This window comes from Somniosus microcephalus, chromosome 9, assembly GCF_052327205.1.
Source record: "Somniosus microcephalus isolate GS21.2 chromosome 9, FLI_Smic_1.0, whole genome shotgun sequence".
NCBI lineage: Eukaryota > Metazoa > Chordata > Chondrichthyes > Squaliformes > Somniosidae > Somniosus > Somniosus microcephalus.
Genome location: NC_140995.1, coordinates 80852151 through 80879340, shown reverse-complemented (window position 1 = coordinate 80879340; position 27190 = coordinate 80852151).

Genomic DNA, 27190 nt, shown 5'->3' with positions numbered 1-27190 from the left:
TCCTTCAGGTAGCACATATAAAGTCCATTACTTGGCTTTCTTCGCCCTTGTGGACCACTTTTACCTCTATCTTTCCGATGGGGTACACTCTTTGCCCCGTGTATGTTTTCAATATAATCTCCGTATCCCGTAGGGGAATATGTTGGAATAACCTTTTGTAATCTTTCTTATTCATGACCGTCAATGCCGATCCAGTGTTCAATTCCATCTTTACTTGGACTCCTGCTATCTGAAGGGTGACCCAAATTGTCTGGAGATCTGCATCCTTACCAACGTTGTGTACTCTTAAGCTACCCAGTTCATTACTGCTAGCGTCTGAATCTGACTTCTGTTCGGTCGAACTGTTCTTTGTCACCTTGTGTACCTTTATGTATTTTCCTTGCGGTGACTTTTTGTTGCTGGTCTTCTTTCCTGACCGGCATACTTTAGCTATGTGGCCAAGCCTGCCACACGTTCTGCATTCTTGGTTTTTAAACCAACACTGGTTCTGATCGTGCGTTGTCTTTCCGCAACGATAACATTTTACAGTACTCAAACCCAATTTATTTGTATTGAGTTCCGGTGACCGTAGCTGCATTACTGCAGTGCCTCTCGCTGCGGCTTCGTGTGCTGCTGCCATAGTGACCGCTTTCTCAAGCGTCAGCTCATTCTCCTCGAGCAATCGCTTTTGTGTATCTTCTTTTAATAACCCACACACAAATTTATCTCGTAGCGCCTCTGTCAATCTCGTTCCGAATTGACAGTACTTTGCTAGCTTACGCAATTCCATTAAATATTCAGCATTGCTTTCATCCTTCAGCTGCCTTCTGCTGTAAAATTTAAATCGTTCCGCTAGCATCAGCGGCGTGGGGTTTAGGTGATTTTTCAGGACAGTAACAATCTCCTCGAACGTCTTATCCGCCGGTTCATCTGGTGATACAAGGTGTTTCAATTGCCCGTATGTCTTCGCACCCATTAAGTTTAATAATGTTAGTGCTTTCTCTGCATCTGGGATTTTATTTGCTTTACAATAATTTTGTATGCGTTCTACATACATAGCCCAATCTTCGATGTCGCTATCAAAGGTATTAATGTTCCCATGTTTAGGCATCGTTGCAATTTAATTTATTTTTATTTTTATCCAAGATGGCGGCTTCCACGCTCTTTTCTTCGTCCTCCGCCTACAAAATGGCGGTTTTCCCGCGCTTGGCGGTCTTCACCCTTCCCCCGACGCTGTCTCCGCTTCACTGCGGCTCTCGCACCTTCAGTTGCCCCCAGACGCTGCGCCTTTTTAGCCCGAATGCGGCCCGGCCCTTATCACCAGCCGCGATCGATGTCCCCGTGCTGCGCCATTCGGCCCGGCCCTTATCTCCGGTCGCGATCGATCTCACCGCCCTTATTTCTCCGTCTTCCCTCCCCGTCTGTACAGCCAACGTGGCCGATTTTCTGGTCGCGTCGCTGCCCGGCTTACCCACTACCGAGGTAGAAAGAAGATAGCTGACAGCCGCTGATCGAGGCTTCAAGTTCAGGATGTCTTCTGCACTCTGGTTTCTCGATGTCTGCCGCGCGACATGTCTTCCAGCAGGGTGATGAGGATGGAAACCTCTCTTCGACGTCCGTTCAGTGGACGAAGCCGCCGTGGATATAACTGCCGCAGGGTAAGAATCTGACTCGTCGCCACTGTAAAGTCTGTGTGTTCTAGTTGTAATTAATAACACACAGGCTACAAGATTAAAGTTCAACAGGTCTTTACTGGTTGGAGGTCCTCTTTTTATTTGAACCAAAATTTAAAATTTAAACCAGATCAACTGTAAATAAACAAAAGTTCAACTAAACCTTAATAAATCAAATTAAAATTTGGTGTTCCAAATTGACGATGCACTCCAGCCCCCGCGGCGCCCAACGGTCACAGAAATACTCAAGCGTACCAGCGGACACCGCGTGCTCCATCTCCAGGGCCACCCGGCCGCGAACATGGCCGCGGAAGAGAGGCAGGAAATCCGGCTGGATGACCCCCTCGATCGCCCGCTGCCTGGACCAATTGATTGCTCTTTTAGCCAGGCCCAGGAGCAGGCCCACAAGGAGGTCCTCCAGCCTACCCGCTCCCCTCCGCACCGGGTGACCGTAGATCAAGAGCGTGGGACTGAAGTGCAACCAAAAATCGAGGAGCAGCCCCTTTAAGTAGTGAAAGAGGGGCTGCAACCTCTCACACTCCATATAAACGTGGAAAACGGACTCCTCCAGGCCGCAAAAAACACAGGCGGCCTGGGAGTCCGTGAACCTACTTAAAACCTTATTGCACGGGACCGCTCCGTGCAACACCCTCCAGGCCAAGTCCCCGATGGAACAAGGGAGGACTCCTGCGTAGAGAGCCCTCCATTGGGGACCTCCGCCACCGCCAGTCGGCAAGACGCCACGCCAAGGCGTGTCTGGACGGCAGACGAAGATGGCAAAGTGGAGAGTGTGCAGGAGCAGCCCGTACAGGAAACCCCTCCGCGCGGAATGAAAAGGCACGGAGGGTATTTCCTCGAGACGGCTCAAGTTGTGAGGCGCCGGCTCCCGAGGGGAGTTTCGGGGCCGGGCGCCAATAAGGAATTCCGTCCGGACGGGGGTAAGCTCGGACGGGATCGCCCCACGTGCTTGAGCCGCCTCGATACACCTAGTGGAATCGGGGCCCAGTGCCGCTTTCACCGACTCGATGGCTTCGGCCACGAGCCGGACGTTGGCCCAGGACAGGCGCCACGCCAGCTCCTCCGGCGCCATCCAGCCCGCTCCTCCGACATCGAGCAGGTCCCCGACTCTGGTCACACCACCAGCCACAGCCCCACCCTCCGCCAGCCGCCCGAACCCACATTCACGGAGGTGCGGATTCCTGAGCAGCGGCTCCCGAAGGAGAGCCGCCGCTCCTGACGGGGGAGAGCTCCGCCTGGAAGCGACATAGTTCCAAACCCATAGTAGTTCCTGGTAGAAGACAGGCAGCTCCTGCAGGCCGGCACGCCTGCAGCCCACTTTCACAAACAGGAGCTGCGTGTCGTAATTGAGGCCGTGCAGCTGGCGGAAGAAAAACGTCGCCAGCGCACACCATCTCGGAGGATTCTCTACGTACAGGTATCTCTGCAGCGTCTGAAGACGGAAAGTCGCCGCCTGGGTGCGAAGGCACACCAGCGCCTGACCGCCCTCCCTAAGCGGGAGACACAGAACCGCAGCAGAGACCCAGTGCTTCCTTTTGTCCCAGAAGAAGTCGATGAGCTTCTTCTGTATCTTGGCGACAAACGCAGGGGGAGGGATCAAAGTGACCAACCGGTACCACAACATGGCAGCCACCAGCTGGTTTATGATCAGCGCTCGACCCCTGTAGGACAACACTCGGAGCAGTCCTGTCCAGCGTCCTAGGCGAGCGGTGACTTTGGCCTCCAGCTCCTGCCAGTTTGCCGGCCAGGCGTCCTCGGCAGGGCTAAGGTAGACTCCCAAATAGAGGAGGTGCGTGGTGCTCCAGGCGAAAGGCCTGAACTCCTCCGGCAGGGAGTCCACCCGCCACTGACCCACCAGGAGTCCGGAACATTTCTCCCAGTTGATCTTGGCGGAGGATGCGTCCGAGTAAATCTGCTGGCATTCCCGCATCCTCCGCAAGTCAGCGGGATCCGTGACCGTGAGGAGCACGTCATTGGCGTAAGCCGAGAGGACCACCTCCATGCCCGGCCCTTGCAGAGCCAGTCCCGTCAACCTCTTCCACAAGAGGCGCAGGAATGGCTCCACGCAAATGGCGTATAACTGACCGGACATGGGGCATCCCTGACGCACCCCCCTCCCGAAGCGAAGGGGCGCCGTCAAGGACCCGTTAACTTTAATCAGACACTCTGCGGCGGCGTACAGAAGTCGGATCCGGGCGACGAAATGCGTCCCGAACCCGAATGCGCGCAGAGTCCCGAAAAGATACTCGTGATCCACCCTGTCGAACGCCTTCTCCTGATCCAGGGAGAGGAAGGCGACCGACAGACCAGCCCTCTGGGAGTGGTGGACCAGGTCCCGGACCAGATGGATGTTGTCGTGGATGGTCCGGCCCGGGACCGTGTAGGACTGGTCGGGGTGGATCATGTGGGCCAGCACGGTGCCAAGGCGAGCAGACATAGCCCTGGCAAAGATTTTATAGTCCGTGCTAAGGAGGGAGACCGGGCGCCAGTTCTTGAGGAGGCGGAGATCGCCCCTCTTAGGCAGCAGGACAATGACCGCCCTGCGCCAAGAGAGGGGCATCTCCCCAGTCGCCAAACTTTCCCCCAGGACCCGCGCGTAGTCGCCCCCCAAGACGTCCCAGAACGCCCTGTGGAACTCCACGGTCAGCCCGTCCAGCCCCGGGGACTTTCCCGTAGAGAGCTGGCGGAGGGCGCCGGTCAGCTCCGCCAGGCTTAGCGGAGTGTCCAATTTTTCAGCGCCCTCCGGACTGACCTTCGGCACGTCCTCCCACAAAACTCTGCGCGCATCCTCGCTGGACGGATCCGGAGAGAACAGAGCCCCGTAGTAGGCGCGGGTCTCCGCGCTGATTCCCTCCGGATCCGAGACCAGAGATCCGTCGTCGGCCAGCAGCCCCAAGAGCTGCTTACGGACCCCTCGTCTTTTTTCCAGCGAGTAGAAGAAGGGGGAGCCGCGGTCCAGGTCCCGCAGGAGCTGGATCCGCGACCTCACGTACGCGCCTCGGGACCCGACGAGCTGCAGGTCCTTCAGCGCGCCCTTCTTCTCTTCGTACACCTTCCGCAGGGCCGAGTCCCCGACGACTTGACCGAGACGGGACTCCAGGTCGAGCACCTCCTTCTCCGACCGCCCGACCCGGGCCTCCCGCCTCTTGGTCGACCCCTTCGCATACTCCTGACAGAAGAGACGCACGTGAGCCTTGCCCACGTGCCACCACAGCCTCAAGGAGGGGAAGCCCCCCTGCTTCCTTCTCCAGTCGGCCCAGAACCGACGAAACGAATCCCGGAACCGCGCGTCCTCCAGCAGCAGGTTGTTAAAGTGCCAGTACGCGGACCCTCCCCGAGCGCGCAGCGGGACGAGCTCCGCCCACACCAGGTGGTGGTCCGTGCACGGCACCGGCCGCATGGAAGCCGCCGGAACGCAGGATACGTACGCCCGGGAAATGTAGAGGCGGTCGATTCTGGACCCTCCTCCTCCAGACCTCACGTAAGTGAAGGCGCTGGAGTCGGGATGAAGGTTTCGCCAGACGTCCACCAAGTCGAAGGACCCGACCAGGTCCCTCAACTTCTCCATCGCCGGCGGGCATCGCGGGGGACCCGTACGGTCCCTCGCCTCGAGGGTACAGTTAAAATCCCCCCCGAGGATGACGCACTCGCCCACGTCGATGGAGCCCAGAAGAGCGGACACTTCTTCAAAGAAGCGCACTTGCTGCGCACCGGCCTGAGGAGCATACACGTTCACTAGATGGAGCGGCACGCCCCCCAGGCGAACAGTGACCTGGAGCAAGCGGCCCGGCACGTGCTCCTTGACCCCCAAGATCTCCGGCTGAAAATGCAGGGCCAGCAAGATAGCCACCCCGCTGGAATTATTGGAGAGGTGACTCATGCTGACCCCTCCTTGCCACTCCAGGAGCCACGTGGCTTCGTCTCCCGGAACAGTGTGGGTTTCTTGCAGGAAGCACACCGCATACTTCCCGTCCCGAAGGACCGAGAAGTTATTGAATCTGCGGCGCGCCTCCCCGCTGCCGTTGATGTTGAGGCTGGCTATGGTTATCTTCATGTCAGAAGCATAGTGCAACCTCCACCTACAACTAACGGGGGGAGGAAGCGCGGCCGCTAGTCAGCCGCCACCTCCTCAGCAGCCCAGTGAGAAGTGTTCTGAGCCGACGCAGCTCAAGTGGGTTCACACCCTCGTCCGCATCCATGGTCTTAACGGCGGCGCGGACGGAATCAATGAGCAGCGCCAGCTCCGACCACCTGTCGAGGGCCAGCCGGACCTTCCCGCGCCGACCCAGGCACGTGGCCATAAAATCCCGGAGTTCCCTTGCGGGAATGAGGGGAGACTCGGCAAGGGGCACGAGGTCGTCCACCGCCTCGTCGGCGCCGGAGTCCGACTCGTCCTCCGTGCCCATCACCGAGTCCCCATCCTCCTCCAGGGGGTCATCACCAGCGGCCGACCCGCCCACCGCGCAGTGCGCAGCGGACGGCTCGGCCGCAACAGCCGGCCCCGCCTCCGCCCGGATCCCACCCCCAGGATCGGTGGCGGAGGAATTCTCCCTGGGCTCCTCCGGGGGCGCCGGGCCAGAAGACGGCGGCGGCGGTTCGGAGCCCCCCTCCGCCCCAGACGCCAGATCGAACGGAGAAATCGGGGAGAACACAAATCCGAACTCCCCCAGGACGTCCGGCGCCCGAGACACAGCCAGAGGGCCTTCCTCTTCCGCGCCACCGGCCTCTGACCCGGCAGATGGGACGTCTTTGGCTAAATCCTCGACCAGGCCGAGCAGCCCCTGGGAAATGACCGGGCCGCTTTGGGCGAGCTCACTTTCTTCGAACTCGCCCGACCCAGACCCCGACCCCAGGCCGCCCGACCCGTCGAGGGGTAACGGCATCGATAAATAGTCTATTTCAGCCGCGGGTTGATCCGCGACCCCCCCCACGGGCAGGGCCTCGTCCTCATCCCCGGGAGGCACGTGCTGCACAGACACATCTGCCTCAGCCTCCCGAGGGACAGGCGACCCCTGCCGATCGCCGGTGATGGTGGCAGCGGTGGGGGGGGCGCAGCACCCGCGGCGGGCGACGACTCCCCCTGTTCGGGGGGACCCTCCTCCTCCTCCCGGTCCTCCTCCTCATCCAGGGTGTCGCGCCTTCTTTTTAGCGCGGAGGGAGCGAGGGAGACCTCCATGTCTGCAAAGGCCTCCTCCTCAACTCCCTCCGGCGGAGCAGGTTTGTCGGGTTCCTCGGGCCCGAGCCCAGCCGCAGGTAATGGCAATACCGCTGCGGCGGTTGCGGCCACAGGCTCGGGCACGAGGCCCCTCCCGCTCGCATCTGCCCCGGTCAACTCCGCGAGGAGCGCGGGTGTAAGGGGCTCAAGGGTTCGCCATCCACGGGGGGACCCGCCCTAAGGTGTTTATTCTTTCCCCGCGCCTTTTTTCCGGCCGGACACGCTCCCTCCCCCCCGCCGGAGGCCTTGGTGGCATCGGCCCCCGACGTCAACTGCGCATCAGACGTACTTGACGCGCGGGCAGACCCGGGGGGAGGAGCAGCGGCGGCGCCAGCCTCGGCCGCACGAGATGATCCGGCGGCCTTGGAGGCAGGGCAGTTCCTCCTGATATGCCCCACCTCCTTGCAGGCGTGGCACCGCACACCGTCCAAAAGACGCGATAGGCGGTCCCCTCGTGGAGGACGACGAACGCTCCGTCAGTGTCCTCCTCCCGCGCCAGCTGGATAAACAGCTGGCGCCGGAAGGAGAAGACGTGGCGAAGGCTGGCCTCCCGGAAGCCGAGCGGGATAGGCGTGATCCCCGACCTCACCTCCCCAAGCTGACGCAAATGGGGAAGGAGGAGCTCACCGGGAACATAGGGCGGGACGTTAGAGATGACAATCCTCTGCGCGGTGGCCTCGAGAGGATCCACCGGCAGGAAGGTCCCGCCCACGGTGAGCCCCTTGGTGACGGCCAGGGACACCGCCCGCTCCGACCCCAGGAAGAACACAGCCTTCCCGTACATTTTCGAGGCCGCGACGATGGCTGAGGGGCCGACAACCCCAGCCATGGCTTTGACGCAGGCCTCGATGGTCATAGTGGGGTGAGTGTAGCTCTTCACCCCAAGCTTTTTCGTTATCAGTTTAAATGGTGACGGGGCAGCAGAAGCAGCGGGAGCAGCTGTGGCTGTGGCTGCTGCTCCCGCATAAGTCTTGCCTTGCCCCGCCACCGGCGATGATGTAGTCGCCATTCTGGGGTGCTTTAAGGGCTACACTCACCCCAAGTCACAGGCCTGAAGGTATTAATGGCCTCAGGTAATATATATATTTTTTTGTCCTCTATTGAGCAGAGGGAGCTGATTAAAATGAGGACACACCTCTCCCCTTACTGAATGAAATTGGGGGAGGGGCCCTCTCCCCTCTGCTCAATAGGCAATTAATAAAAGGTGATGGGACTGAGGTGCCTTAGAAAGACAGGCAGAGAGAGATAGAGAGAGAGAGAGAGAGAGAGAGGGGGGTAGGAAGGAGGGAGACCACAAGGGCAGTGTTGCCACTCAGGATGGTGGGTGGGTGTTGGCAGGGGGGCACTCTCTGATGTAGTTTAAAAGTCTTTGGTGATGGTCTTCTGGCAGGGGGAGAAGATGTCTTCACCTGGAAAAGCTGGAGAAGCCCAGGCTTAGTCCTGCAACAGGTCTTAATGATGTAATTAATGAAATTAGAGACTTCACCTGGTCAGCTCCAGCTCACCCAGGCAGGCAATTGTAGGGGTGCTAATTAGTGGTGTGTGTGGCCTAGCTTTTAACAAGAGTCACACACACACACACTACACCCCTTGATGGTCCGGCCTTGCTTCTTCTTTTCTCCCCCCACCTAAAATACAAAGTCTTGGGAGAGTGCCCCAAATAACACCCACCTGTAGATGTTTCAAACGAGATGAATCTTCCCTCCTTCCAAACAGTTGGTGGTTTTTTTCCGATGTTTCTCTCCCCTCTCTCCCGAAGTGGAGGCCAATTTGGGGAGGCAGTGATAGAAAAGGCCTCTCCCCGGTTGATGTTGATATAGGCCTCCTTTCTCCTTCTCCTCCTCTGCCCAATCTCTCCAGGCACCTCAGTTGTTTGAAGATGTTGGAGGAGGTGGAGGTGGTGATCTATCTTTCAGCTACTCCTCTTCCTGGTCAGGAGACCACCACTCTCCACTCTCTTGTTTTGGCAGCTCCTTCTCCTCTTGCTGCTTGAGACAGCCAGAAAAGCACACAAGTCTTTACTGGTTGGAGGTCGGGACTATCTGAGATACAATCTTACTACACAGTGCTTATATACCGGTGGTCACCACCGGTATTACGTATACAGCAGCCAGAGAAAGTAGTACATCTCTTAAGGTGGAACAGGCTTAAGTTCTCTTAAGGTGGAACAGGTTACATACACCACACCCTCAAACTCTCCTTCCAGGTGAAACAGCGATTTACTTGTACTTCTTTCAATTTAATATGCTATATTCACTGCTCACAATGCGGTCTCCTCTACATTGGGGCAATCAAACGCAGATTGGGTGACCGTTTTGCTGAACACCACCGTTCAGTCCGTAAGGGTGACCCCGAGCTTCTGGTCGCCTGTCACTTTAATTCACCGCCCCCTCCCACTCTGACCTCTCCATCCTCGGCCTCTTACACTGTTCCAATGAAGCTCAGCGGAAACTTGAGAAACAGCACCTCATCTTTTGATTAGGCACTTTATAGCCTTCTGGCCTCAACATCGAGTTCAACAATTTCCGTTCATAACCACTGCTCCCACTTGTTCGGACAGTGGGTGCTGGTAATGAGCCTGCTGTTGCCATTTACACCACCTCTAGACCCATCTTTTGTATCTTTACTTGTCCCATTACCATCTCCTTTTGCCTTGCACCATCATCCCTTTTGTCATTGAAATCTCTCCACCCTATCACAGGCCTTCCCTTTTGTTCTTTCTTCCCCCACCCCTTTCCCTGCCCCTGCACTTTAAAACCTGTTACATCTCTAACATTTTTCCGTTCTGACGAAAGGTCCCAGACCTGAAACATTAACTCTGTTTTCTCTCTCCACAGATGCTGCCTGGCCTGCTGAGAATTTCCAGCATTTTCTGTTTATATAGTAAGAAATTCTTGCAGTGTTATAACAGCAAGAGGGTGATCAAAGAGCAGAAACCCCCAAAACATGTGAACAGGATTCAAACCGATGTGAAACAAAAAATAGTAACCAGACTGAATGATTGCTTCCTGGAAGAAATTAGTAGCATCCTTACCATCAAACCTGAATGTAAGGACTTTGATGTCCTAACCATTTTGGGATATCTAAAGGGCAGCTAGTTAAGTACATGAGGGAGAAAGGAATTGAAGGATATGTTGATAGGGTTAGATGAAGAGGGGTAGGAGGAGGCTTGTGTGGTGCATAAACACTAGCATAGTTGACCAAATGGCCTGTTTTTGTGCTGTGCATTCTATTTTGTTTATAAAGGGTTATATTTACAAATTAAGGACAACAGAAGAAAATAGGAAATGCAGGAGGATTTTTTTTTACTAATTATGTGGAACAGATGACCAACACAGGAGGAGGAATAAGAAACAAGAAACCTTAACAGGATTCACGAAGGAACTAGAACGGTTCTTGTCAACAATTCGGATTCAGGGTTATTAGAAATGCATCAAAGGAATACTGTGGATAGGTGGGCTAGATGGACTTCTGTCTAAAACTGTTACTATGGGAGCGATTTTATCCCTGCCTGCCTGGTGGAAGCTGGGTGGACGGGCAGCTAAAATCTACTGGGAGACTTATCCACTGATGTCCCGCTCCCTTCCTGCAGCCTTCATTTTAACCTGCTCTTTTGATGTCATTCAGGCCCAACTGCTATTTTAACTGGTAGCCTGGGTGAGGTAACCATTGTGATTTAACTACCAGGTGAGGTTTGCAGGTAAAAGAGCCCAAAAAGGTACATTTTTTAACTTCTTTTTACTTTCCTTGTTGAATATACTTGTGATGCTGTGGCTAGTTGTGGTTTAACTACCAGGTGGGGCCAATTAGGGACCAAAAAGGAGACCTATACATGGAGGCAGAGGGTATGGCTGAGGAACTAAATTAGTAATTTGCATCTGTCTTCACCATGGAAGAGGATGCTGCCATAGACATAGTGAAGGAGGAGGTAGTGGAGATACTTGATAGGATAAAAATTGATAAAGAGGAGGCATTAGAAATGCTGGCTGTACTTAAAGTAGATAAGTCACCAGGAGCGGATGGGATGCATCCTAGGATGCTGAGGAAATTGAAGTAGGTACTGGCCATAATATTCCAATCCTCCTTAGATACGAAAGAGCGGATCTGGAGGGAGTACAGCAAGAGCGAGAGCAGCGCAGTTAAAAGGAGCGGCAGCAACTCAACAGAGGCAGTATTTGAAAAAGTGATGTCAGAGTAAAAAAGTGACATCGGCACAAGGGAAGGAGCTGATTGGTGAGTGGCTGCTGAGTGTATTTTTTTTTAAGTTTATCTCTGCTAAGTTAGTTAATAGCCTATTAAATAGAGGGAAAGAGCTGATTGGTGAGTAGCTGAGGAGTGTTTTTTGTTAAGTTTATTTCTGCTGGGTTAGTTCTTAGACTATTAAATAGAGGCATGGCAGGGCAGCTTAGTCCCGTGGAGTGCACATCCTGTGCCATGTGGGAAGTCCTGGATGCTTTGCATAGCCTGGATGACCACATGTGCGGGAAGTGTCGCCAACTACAGCAACTCGAGCTCCGGGTTTTGGAGCTTGAGCTGCGGCTGGAGTCACTGCGCTGCATCCATGAGGCTGACAGTTACGTGGATAGCACGTTTCTAGAGGTGGTCACTGTTAGATCCGTGGTTCAGTGGATAAATAATTACACGGATGCTGTACATAAACAAACAACAGGTCTTTACTGGAGGAGGGTCATCTCTAGACTGGGGTACAGAGGCATGCGCACAGCTTATATACCGGTGTGGTTACTGCCGGTACTACAGTATACAGGAGCTGTAAAAAGTAGTTCTGACTTAAAGCACATACACTACAATTCCTCCCTTTTTAGATTAATAATACCCCCTTAATATTCAAATAACAATTACATTTTTACATGTACATTTAATAACAAAAGTCCATTTATAGATTCAGTCTTTGGGGCGGCTTCCTGACCTTTTCGGGATAGCGCCTTTCCGGAGGTTCTTGTTCTTGGTGCAGAGGCGATTCTGACCCCTTTTCATCGGGTAGTTCATCGGGTTCCACTGCTACTGGGTCTGAAGTAGATGCTACCGGTATGTCGGGTTCATCCCCAGGTACTCGAGACATGGGGTCGACGCCTTCCTGTGACGCTAAGATCTGATCGACGTGGCGTCTCACAATGTTCTCCCCGACATCCACTGTGTACATTAATGGCCCCTGCCTTGTACATATCGTTCCGGGTTGCCACTTCTCTGTTCGATAGTCATGGGCCAAAACTGGTTGCCCTACATTGAAGCTCCTTGTCGGCTTCTCGTTGATGTGCTGGAATTGTTTGTCCTCAACATTTCTTCGCACATTTGGTCTGAGCAAGTCCAGACGAGATCTCAACCTTCGGTTAAAGAACATCATGGCCGGGGTCTGGTTGGTAACTGCATGTGTCGCGTTTCGGTAGGCTAATAAGAAATTGTCCATCTTATGCTGTAGTGGAATTTCCTCGTCACACATGGCATTTATCGCCTTCTTAAAGGTTTGTACGAACCTCTCAGCCAATCCATTGGTGGCTGGATGATACGGGCGGATGTGTAATGCCTTACCCCATTCCTTTTCATGAATTTTTGGAACTCGTCGGACACAAACTGTGGTCCATTATCAGAGCAGATCTGCTCTGGCAAACTGTTTCTGGCAAATATGGTCCGTAGGACTGCAATCGTTTTCTCTGTAGTGGTTGAAGACATCTTTATCACCTCAGGCCACTTTGAATGAGCATCCACTGCTATTAAGAACATTGAGTCCATGAATGGACCAGCAAAATCAATGTGCACCCGTTGCCATGGAGAGGAGGGCCACTCCCATGGGTGTAGAGGGGCATGTGGTGGTGCATTTTGGACCTTCTGGCATCCTAAGCAGCTCTTAGTTAGGTATTCAATTTGTTGATCGATTCCCGGCCACCACACATAAGCCCTAACAAGGCTTTTCATTTTCACTCCCCCCCAGATGACCTTCATGTAGCTCCTTTAGCACTCTCTCCCTTAACTTGGGTGGAATCACCGCTCTGGATCCACACATCACTGTCCCCTGGCATACTGACAGCTGTTCTCTTCTGGATGAGAATGCTGGCAACAGTGAGTCGCCATGTGTTGGCCATCCCCTCACCGTCAATTCATATACCCGTGACAGCGTCGGATCATTGCGGGTCTCCTTCTCTATATCCGCGTTTGTTACTGGCAATCGTTCAATTATCGACGAATAAAATATCTCGATAGGGTCCACTGCTGGTGCTTCCTCCACCGTAGGCAGTGGCAGGCGCGATAGCCCATCAGCGTTCCCATGCTGTTTCGTGCCTTTATATTCTATTTCATATTGATTTGCCCCTAAAAACAGGGACCATCTTTGTAACCGCTGTGCAGTCATTACTGGCACGCCCTTCTTAGGATTAAAGATGGAGACAAGTGGTTGGTGGTCAGTCAGCACGGTGAACTTCTGCCCATGCAGATAATGGTTGAATTTTTTTACTCCCCATACTAGGCTGAGGGCCGCCCTGTCAATCTGGGCGTAGTTGCGCTCGGCTGAGGTTAGTGACCGAGACGCAAAGGCCACTGGCCTCTCCTACCAGTCTGGGAATTTGTGCGACAGCACCGCTCCAATGCCGTAGGGTGATGCATCACATGCCAAACGAATTGGTAGTGCTGGGTTGAAATGGGTCAACACCTCCTTTGATGTGATCAATTCTTTACACTTCTGGAAAGCTCATCTACGTTCGTCATCCCACTTCCATGGTACCCCTGTTTGCAGTAGGGTGTTCAGCGGGTGTAGTACCGTCGACAAATTTGGTAAGAACTTGTGGTAATAGTTTACCAGCCTGAGGAATGACCTCAGTTGTGACACATTTTCCAGTGCTGGAGCCTTGACTACTGCCTCAATCTTGTCAGGGGACTTATGTAACCCCTCTTCATCGATGACGTGGCCGCAATACGAGATCTGTTTCTGGAAAAACTCGCACTTGTGGCGATTAGCTCGTAGCCCATATTCCTTTAATCTGGCGAGCACCTTCTCCAAGTTAGCGAGGTGATCACCGTCATTTTCGCCCGTGACCAAGATGTCGTCCAAATAACACTGGGTCCCTGGAATCCCTTGCAGTACCTGATCCATCGCCCTTTGCCAGATAGCCGGAGCCGAGGCTACTCCAAGCACCAGCCGGTTGTATTGATAGAGACCTTTATGGGTGTTGATCGTAAGGTAATGTTTCGAAGCTTCTTCTACCTCCATTTGCAAGTACGCCTGGGCTAGATCAATTTTGGTGAAGCGCTTACCACCAGATAGTGAGACGAAAATATCCTCAATTCGTGGAAGCGGATATTGCACCGTGTGAAGGACTGGGTTCACTGTCACCTTAAAATCCCCACAGATGCGGACCTTCTTTGGTTCCCCAGGCGTATTACTCAACGACCTCTTCATTACAGGGACGATGGGTGTAGCCCACTCGCTCCAGTCCACTTTGGACAGTACTCCTGAACGTTCCAACCCTTCCAGCTCTGCTTCAACCACTGGTCTGATCGCATAAGGCACTGGTCTGGCCTTCAGAAACTTTGGGCTTGCATTATCCTCTATTTTAATTGTTGCTGTTATTCCTTTTAGTGTTCCTAGTCCCTCCTGGGACACTTCTTCTGCGTCAGTTAGCATTTTTGACAGTCGTCCAGGTGTGACGTCGTCATCCTTTTTGGCCTCCACCTTCAGTGCCTGTATGGAATGCCAATTTAAATGTATCTTCTGGATCCACTCACATCCTAGCAGTGGTGGTCCTCCATTTGGCAATACATATATATCCATTTTAGGTATTTCCTGACCTTTATATGTCACTTTCACCCTTATTTTTCCTTTGGGGTAGACGTTTTGCCCCGTGTACGTCTTCAAGACAATCTCTGTAGCTTTCAAGGGTATGTGTGAAAATAGCCGCTTGTAGTCTCTTTGATTTATGACTGTTAGAGGTGACCCTGTGTCCAATTCGATTTCCACTTGGACTCCGTCTATCTTGAGTGTAACCCAGATAGTCTGGTGATCCTCTATTTCGGTTACATTATGTAGTTTCAGACAACCCAGCTCCTTGCTTCCGGAGTCTGTGTCACTTTTCTGTTCATCTGAACCACTGTCCTTCACCTGGTGTACCTTTTTGTACTTCTCCTGTGGAGATTTCTTACTGTTGGTTTTCTTCCCAGACCTGCAGACTCTTGCTATGTGTCCTGCTTTCCCACACTGTCTGCACACTTGGTCCTTGAACCAACAATCTTTCTGGTCATGTGTTGTTCTGCCGCAGCGATAGCACTTCCCTGTTCCATAGGTATTCTTGCGGTCTCCGTTGTATCTCTGCAGCGCCCCTTGCGGCTGCTTTGTGTGATACTGCCATATTGAAAGCTTTGTCCAGCGTAAGGTCCTTTTCTGATAGAAGCCGTTTCTGGGTTCCTTCACTTTGTAGCCCACACACAAACTTGTCCCTTAACGTGTCTGCTAGTCCTGCTCCAAACTGGCAGTATTTCGATAGCTTGCGCAGTTCCGTTAGGTACTCAGCATTGCTTTCGTCTTTGTGTTGGTTCCTTTTATGGAACTTAAATCGTTCTGCTATCAGCAGCGGTGTGGGGCTTAAGTGGTCCTGTAGGATTTCTACTATGCTTCCAAAATCCTTGTTTACCGGCTTCTCTGGGGTTATTAGATTTCGCAGTAACCCATAAGTTTTTGCACCCATGGAATTTAACAGAACCAGTGCTTTATTAGCATCTGGCACTTCATTCGCCCTGCAGTACACTTCAATACGTTCCACATATGTCGCCCAATCTTCGACTTCATCGTCGAACGTAAAGATACTGCCACTCTTCGGCATCCTTGGTTGTGCGTTAACTATCCCCAATGGCGCCTCCCGCGCTTCCCCTTCTTCTCCGCTGGCACAAAATGGCATCTCCCGCGCTTTACTTCCTTCCCGCGCTCGCCCGTCTTCTCCGCTGCGGCTTCGCAAAATGGCGTCTCCCGCGCTCTTCCTTCTTCTCCACAGCTCAATGGCGCCTCCCGCGCTCTCCCTGCTTCTCCGCGGCTCAATGGCGCCTCCCGCGCTCTCCCTGCTTCTCCGCAGCTCAATGGCGTCTCCCCTTGCTTCGCCCCGCGGACCCTGATCAGCCCGTGATCCCTGGCTGTGCTCTGCGTGTTCTTCTCTTGATATTTGTCGACGCCGCTCAGTCTAGAACCCGGCTGTTTCTTACCCTCTCTCTCTCCAGTTTGCAGTATTTTTCCTTGACGCCGCTCGGTGATCAATCCCCGGCTGCACCCTGCTCTCTTCACCCTCTTTCTTACCCCGTCGACGCTGCCCGGCTCTCTCTCTCTGCCGTCGGTCGACTCCAGCCGCCGCTGCTCGGGTAGGGTCTGCTCTGGACCTGTCGTCGGTCTCTTACTGCTCGTTGTGGCTGGGGAACCAAGCCCAGCTCTCCACAGCCTCCCCAGCGAAGTTGGATCTCTGCCTGACTGCTGGGCGGTTGCTCGCGGTTGACGCCCGTGTTCCTGGACTCAACTATTTTTTTTTTTTAATGTTGCAGGTAGATTCGCATCAACACTCGTCGCCACTGTTAGATCCGTGGTTCAGTGGATAAATAATTACACGGATGCTGTACATAAACAAACAACAGGTCTTTACTGGAGGAGGGTCATCTCTGGACTGGGGTACAGAGGCATGCGCACAGCTTATATACCGGTGTGGTTACTGCCGGTACTACAGTATACAGGAGCTGTAAAAAGTAGTTCTGACTTAAAGCACATACACTACAGTCACCCCGCAGCTTAAGAGTATGCAGGCAGAGAGGGAATGGGTGACCGCCAGACAGAAGAGGAGGACCAGGCATGTACTGCAGGAGTCCCCGGAGTGCATTGCACTCTCCAACCAGTATTCTATTCTGAGTACTGGTGAGGGTGATGGTTCCTCTGGGGAGAGCAGCCAGAGTCAAGTCCACGGTACCACTGGTGGCTCAGCTGCACAGCGGGGAGGAAAAAGATTGGAAGAGCAATAGTGGTAGGGGATTCGATAGTTAGGGGAGCAGACAGGCGTTTCTGCGGCCGTAGGCGTGACTCCAGGATGGTATGTTGCCTCCCTGGTGCCAGGGTCAAGGATGTCACTGAGCGGCTACAGGACACTCTGAGGGGGGAGGGTGAACAGCCAGAGGTCATTGTCCATATCAGTACCAACGACATAGGCAGAAAGAGAGATGAGGTCCTGCAGGCAGAGTTTAGGGAGCTAGGAGAGAATTTAAAAAGCTGGACCTCAAAAGGTAGTAATCTCCAGATTACTCCCGATGCCACATGCTAGTGAGTACAGGAATAGGAGAATAGAACAGATGAATGCATGGCTGGAGAGGTGGTGCAGGAGGGAGGGCTTTAGATTCCTGAGGCATTGGGACCGTTTCTGGGGAAGGTGGGACCTGTACAAGCCGGATGGGTTACACCTCAACAGAGCCGGGACCAATATTCTCGCGGGAAGGTTTGCTAGTGCTGTTGAGGAGGGTTTAAACTAGCTTGGCAGGGGGATGGACACCAGCATATAGGAGTAGAAAAGAGGAATAACGTGCATAAAAGAGTAAGTGTGTTGGACAGTACTAGAGAAGATAGTACTAGAGGCAGTAATAGTACCATATTAGATAGGAGCAAACTAAGAAAGACTACGAAAAATTTAAAAATGGGTTTAGAATGCATGTACGTAAATGCACAAAGTGTGGTGAATAAGGTTGGTGAGCTACAAGCACAATTAGCCTTGTGGCAATATGATGTTGTGGCAATAATGGAAACGTGGCTTAAAAATGGTGAGGACTGGGCACTTAATATTCAAGGGTACAAGGTGTTCAGAAAAAAGAGAGGGAAGGAAAAAAGGGAGGTGGGGTGGCGGTGCTGATTAAGGAAGACATTGTAGTGTTGGAAAGGGAGGATGTTCTTGAGGGGACAAGGACAGAATCCATTTGGTTAGAGTTGAGGAGCAAAAAGGGTATGATCACGCTATTGGGGGTATTCTATAGGCCTCCAAATAGTGAGAGGGAGGTATAGGAGCAAATCTGCAGGGAAATCGCAGAGGTATGCAAGAGCTATAGAGTGGTGATATTGTGGACTTTAATTACCCAAATATTGATTGGGATAATACTAGGGTAAAGGGAAAGGAATTTCTGAAATGTGTTCAGGAGAATTTCCTTGACCAATATGTTCTTGGTCCAACTAGGAAGGAGGCATTGCTGGATCTGGTGCTGGGGAATGAGGTGGGGCAGGTCGACCAAGTGTCTGTGGGAGAACGCTTGGGTACGATTGATCATCATATCATAAGATTTAGATTAGCAATGGAGAGGAGTAAGGAACAATCTAGAGTAGAACTTCTAAACTGGAATAGGGTTAGCTTCAATGGGATGCGAAAGGACCTAGCTAGGGTAAAATGGAACAAAAGACTGACAAGAAAAACTGTAATGGAACAATGGGTGATCTTTAAGGAGGAGATGTTCCAAGTACAGGCTAGGTACATTCCAACAAAAGGGAAGGGTAAGGGAACCAAAGCAAGGGCTACTTGGATGACGAGGGAGATAGAGAAGGTGATGAAACAAAAAAAGAGGGTGTATGATGCATGTCAGGTGAATTCTTCAAGGGAGAACCAGACCAATTACAGTAAGTTGAGAGGGGATGTGAAGATGAAAATAAGATTGGCAAAGAGAGAACATGAGAGAAGAATGGTGGTTAACATAAAAGGGAACCCAAAAATCTTCTACCGGCATGTAAACAGTAAGCGGGTAGTAAGAGGCGAGGTGGGGCCTATTAGAGTCAAAGAAGGTGATATATGCTTAGAGGTGCAGGGCAAGGCTAGAATACTCAATGAGTACTTTGTATCGGTGTTTACTAAGGAGGTGCATGCTGACAAAACATTGGTAGCAGTGGAAAAGGTAGAAGCAATGGAAGGGGTGAAAATTGATAGACAGGATGTACTAGAAAAGCTGGGTATGCTTAGAGTGGACAAGTCGCCTGGTCCAGATGGCTTGCATCCCAGGTTGCTAAGGGAATTGGGGGAGGAGATAGCAGAAGGGCTTGACATAATTTTCCAATCTTCCCTAAACGCGGGGGAGGTGCCTGAGGATTGGAAAGTGGCAAATGTGACTCCATTGTTCAAGAAAGGGTGCAAGGACAATCCTAGTAACTACAGGCCGGTCAGTTTAACATCAGTGGTGGGTAAAGTTTTAGAAACAATAATCAAGGAAAACTTTAATGGGCATTTGAAGAGGTTTAAGCTAATTAAGGAGAGCCAACATGGGTTAGTAAAAAGATCATGTTTGACTAATCTAATTGAATTTTTTGATGAAGTAACAGAGAGGATTGATGAAGGGAATGCAATGGATGTTGTCTACATGGATTTTTTGAAGGCCTTTGACAAAGCATCACATAGAAGGCTGGTTAACAAAATTGAAGCTCATGGAATAGGTGGGTCAGTGACAGCTTGGATAAGGAATTGGCTTAAGGACAGAAAACAGCGAGTTGTGGTAAGTGGCTGTTTTTCAGACTGAAGGTAGACAGTGGTGTTCCCCAAGGGTCAGTGCTGGAGCCACTGTTTTTTTTGATATATGTATAAATGACCTGGATATTGGAATACAGAGTAGAAATTCTAAATTTGCCGATGACACCAAACTTGGGGGTGTGGCAAACAGTGATGCTGATATCAATCGACTGCAACAGGACATAGAAAGGCTAGCAGAATGAGCAGACAAGTGGCAGATAGAATTTAATACAGAGAAGCGTGAGGTGATGCATTTTAGTAGAAGGAGCAGGGAGAGGCAATATACACTTAATGGCACAGTTTTAAAGAGTGTGCAGGGACAGAGGGACCTGGGAGTTAATGTGCATAGGTCCCTGAAGGTGGCAGGACATATTGAGAGAGTGGTTAACAAAGCATATGGGATCTTGGGCTTCATAAATAGAGGTATTGAGTACAAAAGTAGAGAAGTTATGCTGAACCTTTATAAAGCGCTGGTTAGGCCACAATTGGAGTATTGCGTCCAGTTCTTTGTCACCACACTTTAGGAAGGATGAGGGTGCAGAGGAGATTTACCAGAATGGTTCTGGGGATGGGGGTTCTTAGCTACAAGGACAGTTTGGAGAAGCTGGATTTGTTTTCATTACAGCAAAGGAGTTTGAGGGGTGATTTGATAGAGCTGTAAAAGATTATGATGGGTTTGGATAGGCTAGACGGGGAAAGGCTGTTCCCACTAGTTGATGGTAGAAGGACTAGGGGACGCAGATTTAAGGTTTTGGCCAAGAGATACAGGGGGGATGTGAGGAAAAACCTTTTTACACAGCGAGTGGTGATGACCTGGAATTCGCTGCCGACGGAAGTGGTGGAAGCGGAGACACTCAATATTTTCAAGGGGATACTGGATAGGCACTTGAGGGAAATAAACTTGCAGGGCTACGAGGATAGAGCGGGGGAATGGATTGCTCTACAGAGAGCCGGCACGGACTCAATGGGCTGAATGGCCTCCTTCTGTGCCGTTATAACTCTAAGACTATGACTTTATGACAGGGTGGTGCCAGAGGACTGGAGAATTGCAAATGTTACACCATTGTTCAAAAAAGGATGTACTCTTTTGTGCTAACAAAAACAAATAAACTGTAACTTAACTTAAAACATTAAACGAATCTTAATAATTTAAATTAAAATTCCATTACCAGTGGTGGTAATGCACTCCAGTCCCTGCAGTGCCCATTGGTCGTGGAAGGCCTCGAGCGTGCCAGTGCAAAAAAGGGTGTAAAGAAAAACCCACCAACTACAGGCCAGTCAGTTTGACCTCGATATTGGGGAAGCTTTTAGAAACAGTAATCAGGGTCAAAATTAACAGTCACTTGGACAAGTGTGGATTAATTAAGGAAAGCCAGCATGGATTTGTTAAAGGCAAATTATGTTTAACTAACTTGATTTAGTTCTTTGATGAGGTAACAAAGAGGGTTGTTGAGGGAAATGCAGTTGACGTAGTGTACATGGATTTCCAAAAGGTGTTTGACAAAGTGCCATATAATAGGCTTGGCAGTTGAAGCCCATGGAATAAATGGGACAGTGGCAGCATGGATACGGAATTGGCTAAGTGGTAGGAAACAGTGTACAGGGCACAATTTCAAAATTTGATGACACAAAACTTGGAAGTATAGTGAACAGTGAGGAGGAGAATGGTAGACTTCAGGAAGACATAGGCAGGCTGGTGAAATGGGCGGACACGTGGCAGATGAAATTTAATGCAGAAAAGTGTGAAGTGATACATTTTGGTAGAAAGAATGAGGAGAGGACATATAACCAGCCCCAACTGGAGTACTGTGTCCAATTCTGGGCACTACACTTTAGGAAGGATGTGAAGGCCTTAGAGAAGGTGCAGAAAAGATTTACGAGAATGATTCCAGTTACTTTGAAGAAGCTGGGGTTGTTCTTGGAGCAGAGAAGATTGAGAGGAGACTTGATAGAGGTGTTCAAAGTCATGAGGGGTCTGGACAGAGCAGATAGAGGGAAACTGTTCCCATTGGCAGAAGGGTTGAGAACCAGAGGACACAGATTTAAGGTGATTGGCAAAAGAATCAAAGGCGACGTAAGAAAAAATGTTTTTACGCAGCGAGTGGGTAAGATCTGGAATGCACTGCCTGAAGGGGTGGTGGAGGCAGATTCAATCACGGCTTTCAAAAGGGAATTGGATAAGTAGCTGAAGGAAAGAAATTTGCAGGGCTACAGGGAAAGGGCAGAAGAGTGGGACTTGCTGAGGTGGTCTTGAGGAGAGCCGGCATGGGCTCGACGGGTCGAATTGCCTTCTTCCGTGCTGTAACCATTCTATGATTCTAATCACCTGCTCTACATTATCCAGTGGGAGACTAGCTACAGAATTGCAAGTACAGTCAGCAAGTACAGCACTTTCACTTTCTTCAGCGGCAGTCTTCTGCCAAACTTTATCCCATGCTGATCTCCGCTTCACTTTATCCAATGCCAGTCTCTTGCTTTACTCTATCCAGCACTGATCTCCTGCTCTACTTTTTAGTCATTTAAGAACATCCTCCTCCCCCACTTGAGCCTCAAACATTGCTTTATACATGAGTATATACGGTAGTCATCTTCTTGTGGAATGCCCCAGGAATACAGAACTAAATGTTGGCAACTATCCTAATTGGAACCACTGGGAATCTGATCAGAATACTGGAAGAATAAATGTGGGCAAACCTTTCCCTTTACTATTTGGCAGATGATTAAAAATAGTCTTTGAATTGTTTTTCAGTGCTGGAGAAACTGGAGGAGGACTTGACATGCTGTAGGCTGTAGAAAGCTATTGGAACAGTGACAGCTTTTCTGTACAAATGTACTTAGAGTATATTTGTGGGGAAGCGGTGAGGGGTGGAAGAGGAGGATGCAATTAAATTTGCATAATGCATAGATTGGAGTTGACAGACACCTGGCTAGATAATTATCTGGAAATTCCTCAGTGGATAAATGTTATCCCATGGGCAAAGTGAGAGTAAAAGTGGAAGAAATGATGGTGTGACCAATTGCCCATCATTTACTCACTTGCGTATTCCCCAACATTCCTCCCTATTGTCTGGAATAACTGCAATCGTTAAGTTCCTGTGAAAGATAATTAAGCTTACCTTGATCAGAACTCCTGTGCTTTCAAGTTCCTACATATTTTATGTGGTCCCAGGCCATAGACCTCACTGAGTGGCAGTGCCTTAGGAAGCTGTACATGAGCAGGGAGACACTCACTGATTAGTACCCATATGAGGGGGCATTCCAGTATGGGCCAAACAGTTAATTGTAGTAGTGAGCTGCACACTACACAAAGTTGCCAATAGATAGAATCAGTACCCAGAAAAAAGTTGAGCATGAAGCAGAAGAGTTGCAATAGAATGTTTTTATTGTTGTAATAATGCAGGCAATAGTTTGTATGATGTAATGTGGTGCAGTCTGCTGCTTGTATGGTGTGATGTATCTTGTGACCTACTCCTCGATGTGTCTATGGAAGGAATAGGTCAGTTGGCAAGCTGTGATGTTTTCAACAGAGTCCCTTGGGATTGTGGTGGACCTGTGATCACCATGTGCCACTAACCCAGACATTCCTGTTGTGCCGTTCTGAATATTTGGACAGGTGTATTCAAGGGGATGGATGGATGTCCACTGTCACTTGTGTAGAGGTGTGTGATGGCACAGGATTAGAATTGGCTTGTTCCTGTGATACTGGATACACGTTACTGATCAAAGGCATCCACTGCTCCATGAGGTCTTGGAATTCCTAATAAATGATTTCCTCCAACTGTCTGCTTCGCACCAAGTCCCGTTCGCCCATCTCCCCTGTGCTCGCTGACCTACATTGGCTCTCAGTTAAGCAGCGCCTCGATTTCAAAATTTTCATCCTTGTTTCCATGGCCTCGCCCCTTCCTATCTCGTAATCTCCTTCAGCCCCACAACCGCCCCCTCCCCCCCCCCCCCCCCCAGATACCTGCGCTCCTCTAATTCTGCCCTCTTGAACATCCCTGATTATAATCGCTCAACCTTTGGTGACCGTGCCTTCTGTTGCCTAGGCCCTAAGCTCTGGAATTCCCTGCCTAAACCTCTCCGCCTCGCTACCTCTCTTTCCTCCTTTAAGACGCTCCTTAAAACCTACCTCTTTGACCAAGCTTTTGGTCACCTGCCCTAATTTATCCTTATGGTCTCGGTGTCAAATTTTTTGTCTTAATACACTCCTGTGCAGCACCTACGTTTAAAGGTGCTATATAAATACAAGTTGTTGTTGTTGTGAAAGGAATATACTTATAAATAATTGAATGTCTCAATGTAAAGGGAGTCTATGCTGGCTGCACATATATACCAAGGGTATGAATGGTTACATTTATAATGTCAGATTTTAAGAGTCCAGCCCTCAGCTGTGAGCCTAGTTCTGATCCAGAGACAACTGCACCAAAGCACTATGGGGCAGATTTTGCAATGCGTATGATGGCGTACTCTGAGAGTATGCCGCCATACCGCCTTCTAAAAGGACCGCAAGTTACAACTTGACAAATGATCCGCACCGACGGGGAAATACTCATTGCTGGCGCAGAGTAGGGCTAAATGCCCACGAACTGCCCAGCATTTATGGACAAAAATGTTATGGTTAGTGAAAGCAGGCACAGGAGCCTGTTTCACTGCGAAAGGAACCAACTTTCCATTCTTTTGCAGGTTATTTGTGATGATTAATGAAGCCGCATTATTGGTAAAAATAATAAGAGTTTGCATCCAGCCAAAATCATCTATGTAAAAGTTTGCAACCGTGTCAACAAGCTGTCTAAGCAGCCAATTACATTGCCTGGCTTCCTTTCTGTAAGAATTCTGCAATGAGAAGCTGCTTTTATCCGGACTTTAAAAAAATGTTACAGAGAGCGATATAAAGATTGGGACACTCACATGTGGATAAGGTAGAAGCTGAAAGATCATGAACAAACTTTTTTTATAAGTTTTTTTTTTAATTGTAATTTTTATCATAATGGAGAAATTTGACACTGCACAAATATAAAAATTAGTTTTCCAGGGCCAGAACTTTTGTTTACCAATCAATACACTGTTAAAACCCCAGTTACACAAGGCTTAATATACATTTAATGGGGTATTTAACAGTGTTACCACTGCGGAAAAGCCCAAGTTTTGATCAGTTTCACTGATTACTGGCTTGGAGGAGTGGGGGGGGCTCCACAGCACAGCCAGCATCTGAGCAGTAAATAACTGACTGCAACTTCAGGATTTCTGCGTTTAGATGCGCATGTGCTAAATCCTGAAGTTGTGGTCAGTTTCAAAGGGGTAATAACGGTGAACGCTGGTAGTTTGCCATCATTAACCACTGCAAATTCCGCCCCATAATTTTTATATAATGAGGCATTGTGTTTTACATGGTATAATGCTCCTGTCCTAATAAAACAACAGATCCTTCAACTCCCTGTGAGTAATACCATGGCTGATCCCTGAGTAATTAGTTAGGTACAGAACTGGATTGAACTAATTATCAGACACAGCAATGGAAGTTTTGTGCTTTTTGTAAAGTAGAAATAAAGGTGGCACTGGGATGAAAAACACATAAGAACATAAGAAATAGGAGCAGGAGTCGGCCATTCGGCGCCTCGAGCCTGCTCCGCCATTCAATAAGATCATGGCTGATCTTCCTCAACTCCACTTTTCTGCCCTACCTCCATATCCCTTGATTCCCTTAATATCCAAAAATCTATCGATCTCTGTCTTGAATATACTCAACGACTGAGCCTCCACAACCCTCTGGGGTAGAGAATTCCGAAGATTCACCACCCTCTGAGTGAAGAAATTTCTCCTCATCTCAGTCCTAAATGTCTGACCCCTTATTTTGAGACTGTGACCCCTGGTTCTAGGCTCTCCAGCCAGGGGAAACATCCTCTCTGCATCTACCCTGTCAAGCCCTGTAAGAATTTTGTATGTTTCAATGAGATCACCTCTCATTCTTCTAAACTCTAGAGAATATAGGCCTAGTCTACTCAATCTCTCCTCATAGGACAATCCCCCCATCCCAGGAACCAGTCTGGTGAACCTTTGTTGCATTCCCTCTATGGCAAGTATATCCTTCCTTAGGTAAGGAGACCAAAACTGTACACAATACACCAGGTGTGGTTTCACCAAGGCCCTATATAATTGCAGTAAGCTACTAAGTATATTGTGAATAGCAGATATCATTACAGATGTGATTGGAATTCTTTGCTTAGAATCATAGAATCATTACAGCACGTAAGAAGGCCATTTGGCCCGTTGAGCCTTTGCCGACTCTCAGCTAGTCCCATTTCCCCTGCCCTTTCCCCGTAGCCCTACCAATTTTTTTCCTTCAGATACTTATCCAACTCCCTTTTGAAAGGTAAGATTGAGTCTGCCTCCACTACCCTTTCAGGCAGTGCATTCCAGATCTTAACCACTCGCTGTGTAAAAAAGTTTTTTCTTACGTCACCTTTGGTTCTTTTGCCAATCACCTTAAATCTGTGTCCTCTGGTTCTCGACCCTTCTGCCAATGGGAACAGTTTCTCTCTATCTGTCCAGACCCCTCATGATTTTGAACACCTCTATCAAATCTCCTCTCAATCTTCTCTGCTCCAAGGAGAACAACCCCAGCTTCTCCAGTCTATCAACGTAACTGAAGTCCCTCGTTCCTGGAATCGTTCTCGTAAATCTTTTCTGCACCTTCTCTAAGACCTTCACATCCTTCCTAAAGTGTGGTGCCCAGAATTGGACACAGTACTCCAGTTGGGGCTGAACCAGTGTTTTATACAGGTTCATCATAATTTCCACACTTTTGTATTCTATACCTCTACTTATGAAGCCCAGGATCCCGTAAGCTTTAATAACTGCTTTCTCAACCTGCCCTGCCACCTTCAACGATTTGTGCACACATACTCTCAGGTCTCTCTGTTCTTGCGCCCCCTTTAGGATTGTACCATTTAGTTTATATGTCCTCTCATTCTTTCTAATAAAATGTATCACTTTGCACTTTTCTGCGTTAAATTTCATCTGCCACGTGTCTGCCCATTTCACCAGCCTGTCTATGTCTTCCTGAAGTCTATCACTCTCCTCCTCACTGTTCACTATACTTCCAAGTTTAGTGTCATCTGCAAATTTTGAAATTGTGCCCTGTACACCCACGTCCAAGTCATTAATATATATCAGGAAAAGCAGTGGCCCTAGAACCATTGATGACTTGGATATGAATGTAAAAGGTATGATCAGTAAGTTCGCGGATGATACAAAAATTGGTAGGGTGGTAAATAGCGAGGAGGGTAGCCTCAGTCTGCAGGACGATATAGATGGGTTGGTCAGATGGGCGGAACAGTGGCAAATGGAATTTAACCCGGAAAAGTGCGAGGTGATGCACTTTGGGGGGACTAACAAGGCAAGGGAATACACAATGAATGGTAAGACCCTAGGCAAGACGGAGGGTCAGAGGGATCTGGGTGTGCAAGTACACAGATCCCTGAAGGCGGCGGAACAGGTGGACAAGGTGGTAAAAAAGGCATATGGGATACTTGCCTTCATTAGCCGAGGCATTGAATATAAGAGCAAGGAGGTTATGATGGAGCTGTATAAAACACTGGTTAGGCCACAGCTGGAATACTGTGTGCAGTTCTGGTCGCCACACTACAGGAAGGATGTGATCGCGTTGGAGAGGGTGCAGAGGAGGTTCACCAGGATGTTACCAGGGCTGGAGCGCTTCAGCTATGAAGAGAGACTGGGCAGATTGGGTTTGTTTTCCTTGGAGCAGAGGAGGCTGAGGGGGGACATGATTGAGGTGTACAAAATTA